This window comes from Pseudorasbora parva, chromosome 19 (genome assembly GCF_024679245.1).
Source record: "Pseudorasbora parva isolate DD20220531a chromosome 19, ASM2467924v1, whole genome shotgun sequence".
NCBI classification, from domain to species: Eukaryota; Metazoa; Chordata; class Actinopteri; order Cypriniformes; family Gobionidae; genus Pseudorasbora; species Pseudorasbora parva.
Window position 1 is genome coordinate 1,879,161 of NC_090190.1, and position 15,805 is coordinate 1,894,965.

Below are 15,805 nucleotides of genomic sequence, written 5' to 3' on the forward strand. Positions count from 1 at the left end.
ATTATATAAAGGTTTTGTAAGCATATTGGGTAATTGTGTTTTATTTGTGATGACGCAGCCAAATTGTGCTATTTTCATGATTTGTCAATTTTTTTTATGTGGTTCAGATACAATATATTTTGAGTTTCTATTTATTAAACCAATTTCCTTCATTGTATCAACTCAAATTTTTAATTTCAATAAACTCAAAATTTTAAGGCAACCAGGTTACTTACTTTTTTAAGTTAAACCAACAAAAAACAACATTTTTTTTTTTTTTACAGTGTGGTGTTTGGACTAGAAACAAGACAAAAATACTAAGTAAGAACAGCATCTTGGAGTGGAGAGGAAAGAGAGCTCTGTGTGTGTGTGTGTGTGTGTGTGTGTGTGTGTGTGTTGTGTGTGTGTGTGTGTGTGTGTGTGTGTGTGTGGTGTGTGTGTGTGTGTGTGTGTGTGTGTGTGTGTGTGTGTGTGTGTGTGTGTGTGTGTGTTAGAGAGTCTCAAGCAGCGATCAGACAATTAAAGGCACAGGTCACATCTCATATTGTAGCTTAGATTTTAACATTTTTGAGGAAAAATATATATAGATTTTTTCACGTTAACCCTAAAATGGATAAAAATCTATCTATCTATCTATCTATCTATCTATCTATCTATCTATCTATCTATCTATCTATCTATCTATCTATCTATCTATCTATCTATCTATCTATCTATCTATCTATCTATCTATCTATCTATCTATCTATCTATCTATCTATCTATCTATCTGTGTCTGATATGTCCATCCATCCATCCATCCATCCATCCATCCATCCATCCATCCAGATACCACATATTTTGGTAGTTTTATGTGTACAGCACTATTGCCATTATTGTTAATGGAAGGCGCCACAGGCGTGTTGTTTAACCCGTGTGTGGTGTTCATATTTGTGTTACTCAGCCAGTGTTCGTGAGTCTGGTGGACCCACTGCATTTTTGGGTTTTTAATTCAACACAATTAAAAACGTTATGCTAAAATACTCAACAGATGTTTACTTCATCCCAATTACAAGCAATGTAAACAGCATATATGGTTATTATTTTCTCTTTACCTTTGTTAGTCTACAATCTATCGTTGTCTCTCTCTCTCTCTCTCTCTCTCTCTCTCTCTCTCTCTCTCTCTCTCTCTCTCTCTCTCTCTCTCTCTCTCTCTCCTCTCTCTCTCTCTCTCTCTCTCTCTCTCTCTCTCTCTCTCTCTCTCTCTCTCTCTCTCTCTCTCTCTCTCTCTCTCTCTCTCCGGCTCTTCGATCGTCGTCTAAAATTGTTTAGACAACAGTGAAACTTCTCAGATGTGTTTTTTTTTTTTCCTGAACTGCGTTCTTGGCTGATGTTCACATGTCAGATTGTAAGGACGTGTTTTATGGTCACTGCACTACGAGTTTTGCAACAAGGCAGAGAACGAGCTTTACAATAACAGACCTGTCTTATTAAAAGCATTACGCCGGCCACTTTAGCTGTCAGAAAGCTGATTTACATCAACACGATGGCTGTGTTCAGCGGAGTCTCGCTCCGCCAGTCTCTGCCTGCTTTCGCAGATGTTCAGGTGGACTCCACACGTTGTGCTGATGGCCGGTTGTCAGTCGATGCGCTGTCTCTTTAACAACAGGAAGTCAGACAGACCCTCGGGAGGGCTTGAAGGATCTTCTCCTTCTATTATGGGCTAAACTTTTACTGTCCTGGCAGATAACAGCAAGCATCCTAATGGTGTCTAAAAGCATCGGCTTTGATTATCAACACATGATTGAGACGCTTTTGTTTCTGTTTTTCATAACCGTCAAGCAAAGTTACATTTAGGGCTTAAGGGTTAGTTCACCCAGAAATGAAACGTCTGTCATTAACTCCTCTCCCTAATGTCGCTCCACACCCGTAAGACCTCCGTTCATCTTCACACACAGTTTAAGATATTTTATATTTAGTCTGAGAGCGTATGCAAGTGTATGCACACTATACTGTCCATGTCCAGAAAGGGAATAAAAACATCATCACAGTAGTCCATATGAGACATCAGTGGGTTAATTAGAGTCTCTTGAAGCATCCAAAATACATTTGGGTCCAAAAATAACAAAAACTACGACTTTATTCAGCATTGGCTTCTCTTCCGGGTTTGTGCTCAATCCTCAAATAAAGATTCAAACGGTTATGAATCAGCGTATTGAGGAGTTAATGATCAAAATTTAATTTTTGGGTGAACTAACCCTTTAAGAGTGTATTACTATACTTAATAAACTCCTAATTACTGCTTATTAATAGTTAGTAAGGTTGTTAAGTTTAGGTATAGGGTTAAGATGATGTTGAATTTGGTCATGCATTTATATGTGCTTTATAAGTGCTAATAAACAGCCAATTATAGTAATATGCATGATAATAAACAACTATACTGCAAAATATGCTTTTCTTACTTACTATTTTTGTCTTGTTTCTAGTCAAAATAAAATAAAATAAAAATCTTACATTAAGAAACATTTGCAACACGAGTACAAATTATTGTTGTTGTTTTTTTTTTGTGGAAAAAATAACTCAAAATTAAGAGTTTTTGCTTAAAATAAGATAAATAATCTTGTTTTAAGATTATTTTGCTCACCCCATTGGCAGATTATTGAAATTTAAATTATTTTATTTTATTTTATTCATAAAAACTCTTAATTTTGAGTTATTTTTTCCCAAAACAAGAACATTTTTTTTGCAGTGTAGTTATTAATAGTGAGAATTGGACCCAAAACTATTTATATATAGAAGACAAAAATAATTTTACATACAGTAAAGGACACATAATAATAATAATAATAATAATAATAATAATAATAATAATAATAATAATAATAATAATAATAATAATATTTAACAAATGCCAAAAATAGGTTGTGTTATTAAAATAGTTAAAATTAATGTTATTTATGTTGGTGATCTTTAGACAGATGGATCTTAGATATTCGTTTAATGATATAGTGTCATTTGTTTAGATAGCTGCATGCATTTATGTAGGAATTTTATACGTTCCTGTATAATAAATAAAACGCTGATGTTCATTTAAATGACCGCATAACATATATTTTATTTCACCATAATTATAATTATAGCTCAATTATAATGGGTTTACTTTACCGGCCAGTTAGCAAACAGTTAATGATAATTGCTTCTAAAACAGAAACAACTAAAAGTTACTTGGCATGTCGAATGGATCTAACATTGTCTCTCGCTTTCATTAGACAAACAACCCACAGCTAACACACACACACACACACACACACACACACACACACACACACACACACACACACACACACACACACACACACACACACACACACACACACATTTGTACGCTTGCAGATTCTGTGAAAATGTGAATATTAACAAAACAAGAGAGATCATACAACATGCATGTTATTATATATTGACTCTCCTGAATGAGATATTTTAAATAAAAGATGTCTGAGTGAGGGTGTGTGTGTGTGTGTGTGTGTGTGTGTGTGTGTGTGTGTGTGTGTGTGTGTGTGTGTGTGTGTGTGTGTGTGTGTGTGTGTGTGTGTGTGTGTGTGTGTGTGTGTGTGTGTGTGTGTGTGTCTGAGTCTGAGTCTGAGTGAGGGAGTGAGCTTTAAACATTCACTGACGCTCCAGAAGGAAACATGACGTATTAAGAGTTTTTGAATGTAAGCTCGAGGTAAATTGTGCTTGATTTGTCCTCCGGGAAGCATGTAAGTGTCTTCCGTTGCTTCCCAAGGGCAGGACTACATGAAAAATATCGTACAAATGTGTGCATGTTCACCCCCAGCTCTCAGTGCGTGGTGTTTCCTTCTGGAGCGTCAGTGAATGTTTCCGCCTTCTTTAATAGTTGTGTAATCACCGTCAGTGTGAAAAGATTGGTCTCAAGTGTAAAATGTCTTATTTAGGACAGCACTACATAAAAACCATGCATTTTGTATGACTTTTTTAGTTTAAATTATTCACATTTTCACAGATTCTGCAAGCTGTTCACATACTTCATCTTTTTCTTGCAACTGTATATATTTCCTCAAGTGTATGGACACAATGTAAACTGGTTGAGCCCACACTCAAAAACATGACTTGTTGAATTTACTTAAAGGGTACTTCTTCAGCGCTGGGAAGAAGAATCTGTATTTAAACTGGGTCATTGATGTAGTAGAAATGTGAAATTATTTTTGAATTTGGTGCTTTCTAGACTGAGAAAAGACAGAAAATGTATTTTTGTCTCATGGGGATGAAAGACTACAATTCCCAGAATGCTTCGCTGCCCTGTGAGGCCACTCCCACAGCCACCGCTACGATTACTGTGACTAAGAAAGTACAATTAAATACTGAAAGTGTGTGTTCAATATAACGATCGAGTCGCCGCGGAGTCTCACAGCACTGATTACATTTAACGTCATAAATGAGCTGATGAGGTCTCGTGATGAGAGCTGAGGTAATCGCGACCACACTCGCGGCATACATTCACAGCGCGTGTTCAGTCTGGCGTGTTTTCAGTTCATGCCTTTGCAAGCTTAACTTTCATAAAAATTAATTTGAGAAGTTAAAACACTTACATTGCCTAGCATCCGTTTAAATGAATCCCTGAAGCAGCTGAGCTGAGCTGTGAGTGTGATCTCCATCACCATAGACCGTAAAAAAATATGGACGACTCGACATCATCCGTTTCCGCTTGCCATATTTCAAGATTTCAGGCGGCCTGCACGGCGCGGACATCTTGGGACCGAGTCTGCGCAGTAGCGATTTCGGGACCGGAGTTGCGCAGTAGAGAGCAGGAAGTAGAGCAGGAAGTACAGCTGCGATATCAAAAGCCCGCCCACACTCTCGCAGATGCAGAACAATTAATTATGTTGGTGTGAAATAAACAGTTATGGAAATGTAGAAATTAAAGCTAAAGCTCTAATCTGCTCCCAAAAATTTCGAAAAAAGTCAGTTAGTGCCTCAGTGACAACTTCACTCAGAGAAGCTGCAGTCTCAGCTGTCAATCATGACGTCACACCCCCCGTTTTTATAGCATCAAATAACTAACTCAAACTAAACTTATTTTAAAAAACGAACACCTGAAATGAAATAATCGTGATGATAACTGCCTTCAGTGACATAAACTAACTTTGGGGGAAAAAATTTGAAGTGTAATTTTATTATTTAGTTTGCCTCGCGTCCATTAGAAATCACAGAGGGGCGGCTATACTGGGACCGGCCACCGGGGGGCGATCGAGGCGCGAAAGCTTCAGTAAATGAGAGGGAGACTGCAGGCTTGTCCATCACCCATCCGCGGTTTGAAAACATGTGGAAATGGCTCCCTCTGCTGGCTGTAGTCTTTAGCCTCTGGACAAAAAATCCAAAGATGACGAAAATATCGTCAATTTGCGTCACGGGAGGAATTTTTCCAGAAATAAAATGCATAAATCTCTCATCTCAGGGGGATATGAGGGGGGGGGGGGGGGGGAGCACAATCATTTGAATATAATCCAGGGTTTCTACTGATACAAAGCCATATGCTAATCGCTGAAGTAACCCTTTAAAAAAAATATGTGGTAAGTGGTTGCACACAACTATATTGAGCAATTTTTACAAATAACAATTTAGTTATAGGCTATGAACAAAAACAATTCAAGTAAAGCTGGCACAATTTCTTTGAGTAAACACAAACCATTTGAATTTGTCACTGTTAATATTTATATGCGCCGTTTACTTAAAGGGATAGTTCACTTTAAAATGAAAATTCTGTCATCCTTTACTCACCCTCAAGTTGTTTCAAACCTGTATGAGTTTCTTTCTTCAGCTGAACACAAGGGAAGATATTTTGAAGAATGTCAGTAACCAAACAGTTAACTGGAAACATTGACTTCCATAGTATTTTTTCTTCCAACTATGGAAGTCAATGGCTCCAGTTAACTGTTTGGTTACTAACATTCTTCAAAATATCTTCCCTTGTGTTCAGCTGAAGAAAGAAATTCATACAGGTTTAAACAACTTGAGGGTGAGTAAAGGATGACAGGATTTTTATTTTAAAGTGAACTATCCCTTTAATGATGTTATGTTAAATGTATAAAAGTTTATTATGTAAGTTTTCCCAGCATTTCCATTCTCTTCTTCATTTTGCAGCGCCGTCCAACTTAATTATACCGATGGATGTAAAACAGCTACAGATTAGAATTTGCAGACACTTGTAGGAATACAAAATCTCTGTCGGCTGCATTTCAGCTGAAATAACAACATGGTGCAATGGGTAAAAAACAAAAAGCATGAAAGAAAGAAAAATAAAAGCCTTTTTACCAGGACATGCATGCTATCATATACACTGAATAAAAGTGTGTTGGATTTTCATGATTTAATTGTGTACATCGGTCCCACATTAATCAACTGTGTTAAACAAGATAATCATGGAATATTCATATAACGTTACATTTTAAGCAACTAAATTTTAAAGTGAAACTTCTTTTCATGATTCAGACATTTATTTTCATATATTCATTCATCCACTTCAATTTCATATACTTTAATGTTAGACATCTGAATTATAATACTGCACTAGCTAGTTGATAATCCATACCTGTCAAGTAACGTTATCCCGTTTTGGCCAGGAAAGTCCCGTATTTTACCATTCTTTCCCGCCGTCCTCTCCTATTAGTATGTTCCTGTATATATCTCATATTTTAACGTGCGTTATTAAAAAAAAAAATAATACCGGAGGAAAAAAACAAAAACATTTCCAATCTGAGCTCTGTAAGTAGCCTCGCGATAACTGCCGTTAGCCTACAGTACTGTCGCGAGGTTAGTGTGTGAGGTCAGATGAGTGACAACGCGGAAAAAAAACACAACAGAGACGGATGATGGACGTAACGATAGAGACGGAAGCCACTCCTGCCAAAAAAACACCCTCGTGTAAATACCGTGATCAATGGGACAGCAAATTAAATTTTCTGAAGAGGAGCGGGTGGGGGACAGTCACGCGTTTGGTAAGTTTTGTAACTGCGACTTCAGCGTTTCACAAACCGCATCGTGCGACAGCGGAAGATTTTTAAAGTGACAGTAACCCCTTATAATGACAATGTAAAGAACACAAGTAATTGCTCACTAAATATGCTCTGCTCTTGACTAAACAACTTTAGTACCTTTAATAAGGATTCATCTATATATAATTCATAACGTATGCAGTGCGAACTGATAACAATGTATATTCCTACGTGTTAAGTTGTTATACAAGTAGGAAGAGCACAGGAACAAATTAAATGTATTATTACTATGGGTTTATGTGAGGATTTATGCCACCCCCAAAGGCATAAATATCAAAATGATAGATGTTTAAGTAAAGTGAACATAATTTAAATCTGTCGTATCTATGAAGGGCCTGAACCATTTTTTTATAGGGATGGATCAGGAGAGTAAATGTTGAACTTAAGTGCTGTTTAGGGCTGGGCGATAAAACGATAACGATAATTATCACGATGTAATTTTCCTTGATTAAACGATAACAACAGTTCGATAAATTCTCGATATAATGCTACGGCGCTGTGCGTAATGCTGCGCATGCGTATTGCAGACGGGCTTCTGGGTGCAGCACCCGCTGTTGTTTACAGTCAGTGACTGACAGGCTTGGAGGATCCTCGGAGTGAAGTGGAGCAAGAAAAACGGCCAGCTCGGAGGACACAGAAATCGCTGACAAGTTAGTTCGCTCAACTTCAGTGGTTTGGAGATATTTTGGCGATCCTATCCGACATAAAACAGCGACGTAACGTTACGTGGACTGCTTATCATAGGTTCACGTTCACCACATGTGAATTTAATTATTAAATGATCGTGCTTCTTCTAACTTCCATATAACATTGAGCCCAGCACAGCGGTAAATCTACATTAACTACATTCACACACAGGCTTATTACCTTGTTAGTTAAGGTGGGTGACTGACAACAAGCTAACGCTACCAAACTATAATCACTAAAACATCGGACTTGTATCGCTATCATAATCGTTTGTCTTTGATGATGTATTAATGACTCCGCATCGCCTGTATCAAAAGAGAAATCATTTCATCCGATGTTTAAAATGAATAAAATAGACTAGACAGCCCTTACTGGAGATCCGAAATACTGAACTTTGCTCTCTCCCTCCTCTCGCGACCAGCCCACTGTCGGTGAGGTGTGTGTGTGTCGTTGAGATGCGTGCGTGCGCGCGTGTGTGTGTGTGTGAGAGAGAGAGAGAGAGAGAGAGAGAGAGAGAGAGAGAGAGAGAGAGAGAGAGAGAGAGAGAGAGAGAGAGAGAGAGAGATGCACAGTGGACCTTTTTTTTTTTTTGCCCGTTTGCGTTTTTAGTGTTTTATTTACACAATAAGTAATGATATTATTGATATACAGTGTAGAGTACAGAAATGCTGACCACAAAAACATGACTTTTACAGAAAAGCTGACCACCTGTTTGGGAAGTATTTGTCATGTTTTGACAATAAAGGATAGTTTAAAACCACAGTTAGCTGTCTGTTTTCTACATATTTCACTCAGGAGCAAAAATATGCCTTTAAACTTTAAAGAAATAAAGATTTGACATTTATCGTGATATTTATCGATATCGACTGATATGGAAAATTATATTGTGATATTTTTTTTGGGCCATATCGCCCAGCCCTAGTGCTGTTTAATGTGTTTTTTTAGTAAAGGGAAAGACCTGTTAACGTTTGATGCTCTATCTGACAGTTATATTTGGCATTTTTTTATGTTGTGTCTATTTTTTCAGGTTCCCATTATGGTGAAGTGTAGATCGTGTGGTTAGTCTGTGCTGTTCTCAATGAGCTGTAACTGTGCTAACGCCAGTGATGAGAAACGCTTTACTTGATCATAACTTGCATTTTACAATTAACAAGTGATCAAATGTTATTAACTAATAGTTTTTATAGAAAGAGAATTATTCAAAGATGATTCCTCTCCGTATTAGATTACGGTGATGTGATTTATATGCATGCAAGTTCTAGGGATGGCCGATACCACTTATTTTGTTTTCGATACGATACCGATACTTTCAAGGCCAGTATCACCGATATCGATACAATACTTTTAAACATTTTTTTAAATTATTAAATATATTAAATTATTTAAATGACTAAGAGTAAAAATACCCACTTAACATATTTGAAAGGTATTTTACCATATTCAATATGCCTTAATTGCAACTTATTAGATTCTAATATTTTAACACATGGATAAAATGTTTAGTCGTAGTGAAATTAACCATGGAAATCTACAAATACTAGTCTATTTGAACTACGGCTACTGTAGTAAAAAAAAAAAAAAAAATGGTTAAGTTTCACAAGGGCCTGCCAGTGAACATTGCACCCATAAAATACTATGGAAGTAAAACTGTGCCACTGGATTTTGAATTCTAATTTTTAGCACTGAATTTTTTTACATCGAATATTTAACACTGAATTTTATTTTGCATCTAAATCAGACTTTGAATTTTAAAAGCCATCGAATTTCTAGCACTGTTTTTTTTTTTTGTCTATGACATTTTTTCAATGTTTTAAAAAAATTCAGTGTAAAAAGAAATTCAACGTCTCAAAAAATTCAGTGTAAAAAAATTCAACGTCTCAAAAGATTCAGTGTAAAAAAAAAAATATGTCTCAAAAGATTCAGTGTAAAATAATTCAACGTCTCAAAAAATTCAGTGTAAAAATATTCAGAGTCAACATCCGGGTAACCAAGGAGAAGCAATCGATCCCTGTATCAAATCATCAAATCATGTGACGCTGAAACAGGAAGGCGGGTAAGTTCACTTCAGGTGAGCTCCAGAGCTCAGCAGCATGGCTCAGAACACACAAGATGGCGCGTCGGTGAGTTTACTCATGACCAATGGAGCGTAAATGATTGGCTGGATGTTGGATGATTTGATACAGGGATCGATTGCTTCTCCTTGGTTACCCGGATGTTGACTCTGAATATTTTTACACTGAATCTTTTGAGACATAAATTTTTTTTTACACTGAATCTTTTGAGACGTTGAATTTTTTTGCACTGAATTTTTTGAGACGTTGAATTTCTTTTTACACTGAATTTTTTTAAAACATTGAAAAAATGTCATAGACAAAAAAAAACAGTGCTAGAAATTCGATGGCTTTTAAAATTCAAAGTCTGATTTAGATGCAAAATAAAATTCAGTGTTAAAAATTCGATGTAAAAAAATTCAGTGCTAAAAATTAGAATTCAAAATCCAGTGGCACAGTTTTACTTCCATAAAATGCAACCTTTTTATTCTGAACGTGATTTATATTAGCATTAGTTACAGCATAAAACATGACCAATTTCAACTTTTAAGATTACATTTAAAGAGTGTGATTGCACTATGTAGGCTACAATTTCTATTTGTTTATTGTGAAATAACTCAAACTATTATGTTTTTCTGTCTTCTGATGAGCATTATTCTGGGCTGTGTGTTCAAAAGCATCTATGGTTTGTTATGATCGTTTTGGGAAACGCAGTTCTGTTTGAATAGTGTCATCAGTGAACGAACGCTCTCTGTGATCGATTGGTTCTGTCTTGTAGCGTCTGCATGCATTCAGATCATGGTTAAGATGAGCAGGAAAATAGTCCCATACTACACAATTAACATAGTTTATTTGTATTGTATGCAATACATAATCTTTTTAAATAAACAAAATTACTGGTAAAAAAAAAAAAAAACACCTTAATATTGATATTTTTTTTGAGTATCGTTGCTTTCGATGCTCACACCATTATCGATATATGGATACTTCATATCGATACGCCCATCCCTAGCATCTTCTCTATAAAAGTTAGATTGTGTATACCATGCTGCCTTGCGCTTTGTGACGAGTGCCTCTTCACGCACTCATTGTAACTTGTACGAATTGGTGGGTTGGACTTCTTTGTTTCAAAGGAGAAAAATACACACGCTGATGTTTATTGCTAAGGCATTGTTAGGAAAACGACCAATTTATATTTGTCGTCTTTTATCGTATTACACCTGTACTTATAGCACTAGATCGAGAGTTAAATTGCTTTTAAAGGTTCCTAGAGTACGTTCAGAGTTTGGTAAAGCTGCCTTCTCTTTCCACGCTCCCTGGTTATGAGCTGCAGAGTATAATAATGACAGAAGCACTCCCCTCTTTTAAAGTTTTTAAAAATCTCTTATTGACCAAAGTAAGGGAAACGTGTGTATGTTTTGTAGGGCTCCACGTTTTCAAGTTTTTCATTAACTGTTAACCGTTAACCGAGGCCCTTAGCGGTCAATACTCCCATAGTGTGCGTCAGGGTTATTTTTAGCTTATTAATTTGACGACCGCCATCTCCGTAGTGAACGCGCCTATATAGAGAAATGCACATCATGGATTACCTAATCAGAGAGTAGCCTATTTCTTTTTGTTTTAAATTGTTAAAAGACATTTCAGGTTTTCTTAAGATCTATTTCATGTCTGCGAGGCGTACGCTGAGTTTCGTTAAATTAGGATGAGATGCGCTCCAGTTCACGAGCAGTGCGAGTGGCCGCAAGGGCGCCGTCATGATTAGGGCATGTAGTAAAATATGCGGCGGAGAATGATTCCCACAGCGTTTGACTCGAGCGGCTGAGCCTCTCCCGGCAGAGAGTTCAAGCATCTGTGGACTGGTCCCTTCAGCTCTGGCCATCTTGCTTTCAGTCTGCGATCAGCTTTTTTGTTTTCTTCATTACAGTTAAAGTAACGTCTGCTTTTCTCTAATCCCTCACAAGTTTCTGACTTCAAAACTTTCTTTCTTCTGATCCGTTATGCACAGCGCGCGCGGCTCCCGCTCTGCTTCTGCCCTAATGCGACTTTTAGTCCAGTGCGACGTATGTTATTTTCCTCTTCATGACGCATTTTTTGACTGATGCGACTCATACTCCGGAGCAACTTATAGCCTGAAAAATGCAGTAAGCATTTTTTTGCCCTGTCGCTCTCAATTTTAAAGTGCTCCGACGCTTGTACTTTTCTTTGCCCGCTTCATGTTAGAAAGCTGGTCATGACTTCTTCTTGTGGATATTACAAATGTCTGGGAGCGCTCTGGCGGTCTCTAGTGGTGCAAAAATATATTACAACTAAATTCAAAGCACGTCATTGACGCCACTTAACCGAGCAAAATGTTTCACTCGGTTACGCAATTTTTAACGGTTAATTGGTTAACCATGGACACCCCTAATGTTTTGTTAAGTCGATTTTGTTGTTATTTTGAATGCTGGACAATTTTTTTTAATGTTTGTATGTTGTTTATGTGAAACTTTCTGTGCTGCCATCTTGGCCAGGACTCCCTGGAAGAAGAGATGTTATATCTCAATGGGACTATCCTGGTAAAATAAAGGATAAATAAATAGAAATAAAGAAAATAAATTAATGTGATACAGTTCCCATAGACTTAATATGGTCATCAATTCTACCGCTTTTTATCCTACTGTATCTAGTTGGAATGACATGATTATTTTTTGTAGTTTTAACTAAATGATTTTAAGTTCATATGACAAGATTGCAAGACATTATTTCAAACCAATTCGATTTAGTTGGAAAAGCATAATTACATTTCGTGGAAAAGCTTTCCTTAAATTAAAAAAAGCTTTTCTTCCTCAGTATTTTTGTCTTGTTTCTCGTCCAAACATCTAAAATTCTTAAAACAAGAAGTATTTACTAGACAAGCAACAGTAATTGTCTTGTTTTTGGGAAAAATTACTCAAAATGAAGAGAGTTTTTGCTTAAAATAAGATAAATAATCTGCCAATGGGGTGAGAAAAATAATCTTAATTCAAACAGAAAACAAGATTATTTTACTATGGCAGATTATTTATCTTATTTTAAGCAAAAACTCTCTTCATTTTAAGTAATTTTTTCCCAAAACAAGACAATAATTTTTACTATGTACATTTTTTTAACTATCTAATTGTATTTTATTTTCAACAAAACAAGAAAAAAATATCTTATTCGTTTTTGTTATCTAGTTATTGGATCTTGAATGTAAGAATTTTTAGATATTTTGACTAGAAACAAGACACAAAATACTAAGAAAAGCCTTTTTTGCAGCGTGTTCGTTCAACAGTGTGTGTTTTTGTGTGAAGTCTCGCTCGGTAGCAATGCAACAGGACGGATGGCACGAGAAAAGGCTTGTTTTAGTGGATTGAGGTGCCGTTCTCATTCAGGATAATTGTGCTGGAGGAACATGAGGATGCAGTTAACATATTTCATCGGACAGAAGATGAAGTGTCCCGCGCTGGTCTATCTGTCTTAATCAAGCGAGCCGTGACTGCGGAGTAATTCGTAATGCCACTCGAGCCGCAGGCCGATGAAAGACTGCAGATAGCGAGAGGTCTTTTGTTGGAGGTGCGGAGGGGTCTGTGTGGGGTCGATAGACATTTGCTGAGGAATTCTGCTAGAAAGGGGGAAGAGCGATCCTGATAACATTCCTGTCCAGTCAAAGGTGGCTTCTGTTTGTCCAGGGATTAGCCCAGAAGCAGGCATGGGCCGAAGACGGAGACTGTTGTGCATTGACTGTGATCTTTTATCATTTGTTACAGGAAACCGGCCTCTTGTGGACGCTTTAGCTAATCTCACATGCTTAGGCTATCAGCTGTTTAATGAAGGGATGCTTTTAAATCTGAGAGAAAGGTATTATCCAGTTCCTCGGATATCTAATCGTTTACTCAACCTCATGGCTTTCCTTCTTCTGTGGGACATGATGTGAAGAACGCTCTATTCATATAATCAAAGTGAAAGAAACTAATACTTTTATTAAGGATGGATTCAATTGATCCGTAAAGACATAACTAGGGATGCACTGCACAAAATGCTCTTCTTACTTAGTAATTGTGTCTTGTTTCTAGTCTAAATATCTTCAAATTCTTACATTCAAGATGCATTTACTAGATAAGAAAAACAATATAAGAGATTTTTTTGTTGTTGTTTGTTACAAAGCTGCAGGATATTGGAAAAATTTTACATTGCGATATTTTTTTCCCCAACGATATATTTTGCGATATTGAGAGCCATCAGTCCAGTCAACAATTACCATTCCATGATATTAATAATTTCAGTAATAAGCAAACCTCCAGTAGGTGGCAGCAGGTGACCGTCTTAATGAGTGAGTCACTGAGTCGTTCATTCAAACGATTCATTTAAACGCTGAATCGTTCAGTAACACACTTGTTGCTGTGAGTGACACGTGTTGCGCTTCTGCTCTGAACGATTTTCACTGCTGAAATAGAACAAAAACACTAAATATTGCATCTAAAATGTAAGTGACTAAGTAAATGTTAATTAGTTGTTTATGGAACTGTCATATGAAATCAGTGTTTTTTTTTAGTCGTGATGGTATTCAGGAAAACGCTCTAGTGTTGTAATTTCTCCTCAAAGGCTGCACGAGCGTCAACAGGGCCACCTTATTATCGTCAGTTCATCATATATTATTAGGGATGCACGATATTGGATTTTTGCCGATATGCCGATATTTTTCAGCTCATTTTGGCCGAAGCCGGTACCGATGCCGATATATGTTTATTTTTTCCCTTTGTTTGGAAACAACACCATTTTGAGCAAAAACTATTTTTTTTCATTCTGGTTTCAGATTTCTGAGGTATCCTTACTAAAAGGACTCTTGTTGAAGATAAATAAATGTTAATAAAGTTCTTTTTATGATAAGAGTATATTAAAAGCTCTGAAAATAACAATAATAAAGTCAGTAATTTTTCACCCCAGATGCAGCTGTAACCTAAATATTGTATTTTTGGATTTAACGTTTGTGCACATGAAGTGGGGGTGGCATGACATCCATTGATGCTGTCTTTTAATTCTACAATTATTGTAGAGCTCCTTGGATTATTTTTCATCATCCATTTCGTAAAATTTTATTACAGATTAATACACTGTATATAAAAGTATTTAATTTACAAGTGTCATGCTTGTGATTTATGACATCATTACTGATTTGTTTATTCAGAACAAGAAGTAACTTCAATTTATTTGTGTATTCTACTTTTCATTGTATTACTGTAACAACAGCGCCCCCACTACATGTATAAATATATAGCGGTCTAGCGGGAGGGCACTAGGACCTGGAGGAGCTTCTGCTGCTGTGGAGGCTGCCGCACGCGCTAGAGAGTGGGACTGGGGAGACGCGATTGGGCTTGTTTTGGGCTAGTTTTGTTGTGAAAACGTGGCAAATCTGCTGCTGACGGTCACGTCCTTCTGTACGTGCATTCAGAAATTCAAGGCAGCATTTAAAAACAGTCAATATAAATCACTGTACATGCAATGTATTGTCTTGTTTTCACTTGAAGAATGACCGCAGTGCTGACATGGTCTTATCGCTGTAGCACTCCTTGCACACGTGAGTTATTGCAGGCACATCAACACGTTATCATATCGGCATAATGTTTTCATATCGACCGATGCCGATTTTTATATTTTAAGCGTTTATCGGCCGATTCCGATGTCGTGCCGATAATATCGTGCATCCCTATATATTATCGATCGCCACTTACACTAAATTAATGCACAAACATTCTTGCATTTTGGTGATTCGCTACACTCTAAAAAATGGTGGGTTAAAAACAACCCAAGTTGGGTTGAAAATGCACCGACCCAACAATTGGGTTGTTTTAACCCAATGGTTGAGTTGTTCTAACCCAGCAATTGGGTTGTCTTAAGCAACATTTAACCCAACCACTGGGTTAAAACAACTCAACCATTGGGTTAAAACAACTCAATTGTTGGGTCGGTGCATTTTCAACCCAACTTGGGTTGTTTTTAACCCAGCATTTTTTAGAGTGTAGTTATTTCTTGTTTTAATCC

The 15,805-nt window shown here is 36.9% G+C and overlaps 1 protein-coding gene across 1 annotated transcript in view; it reads left to right on the plus strand.

The window, feature by feature from the left end:
• Nucleotides 1-15,805, plus strand: part of angpt1 (angiopoietin 1) — a 130,914-nt gene that overhangs the window by 1,239 nt on the left and 113,870 nt on the right.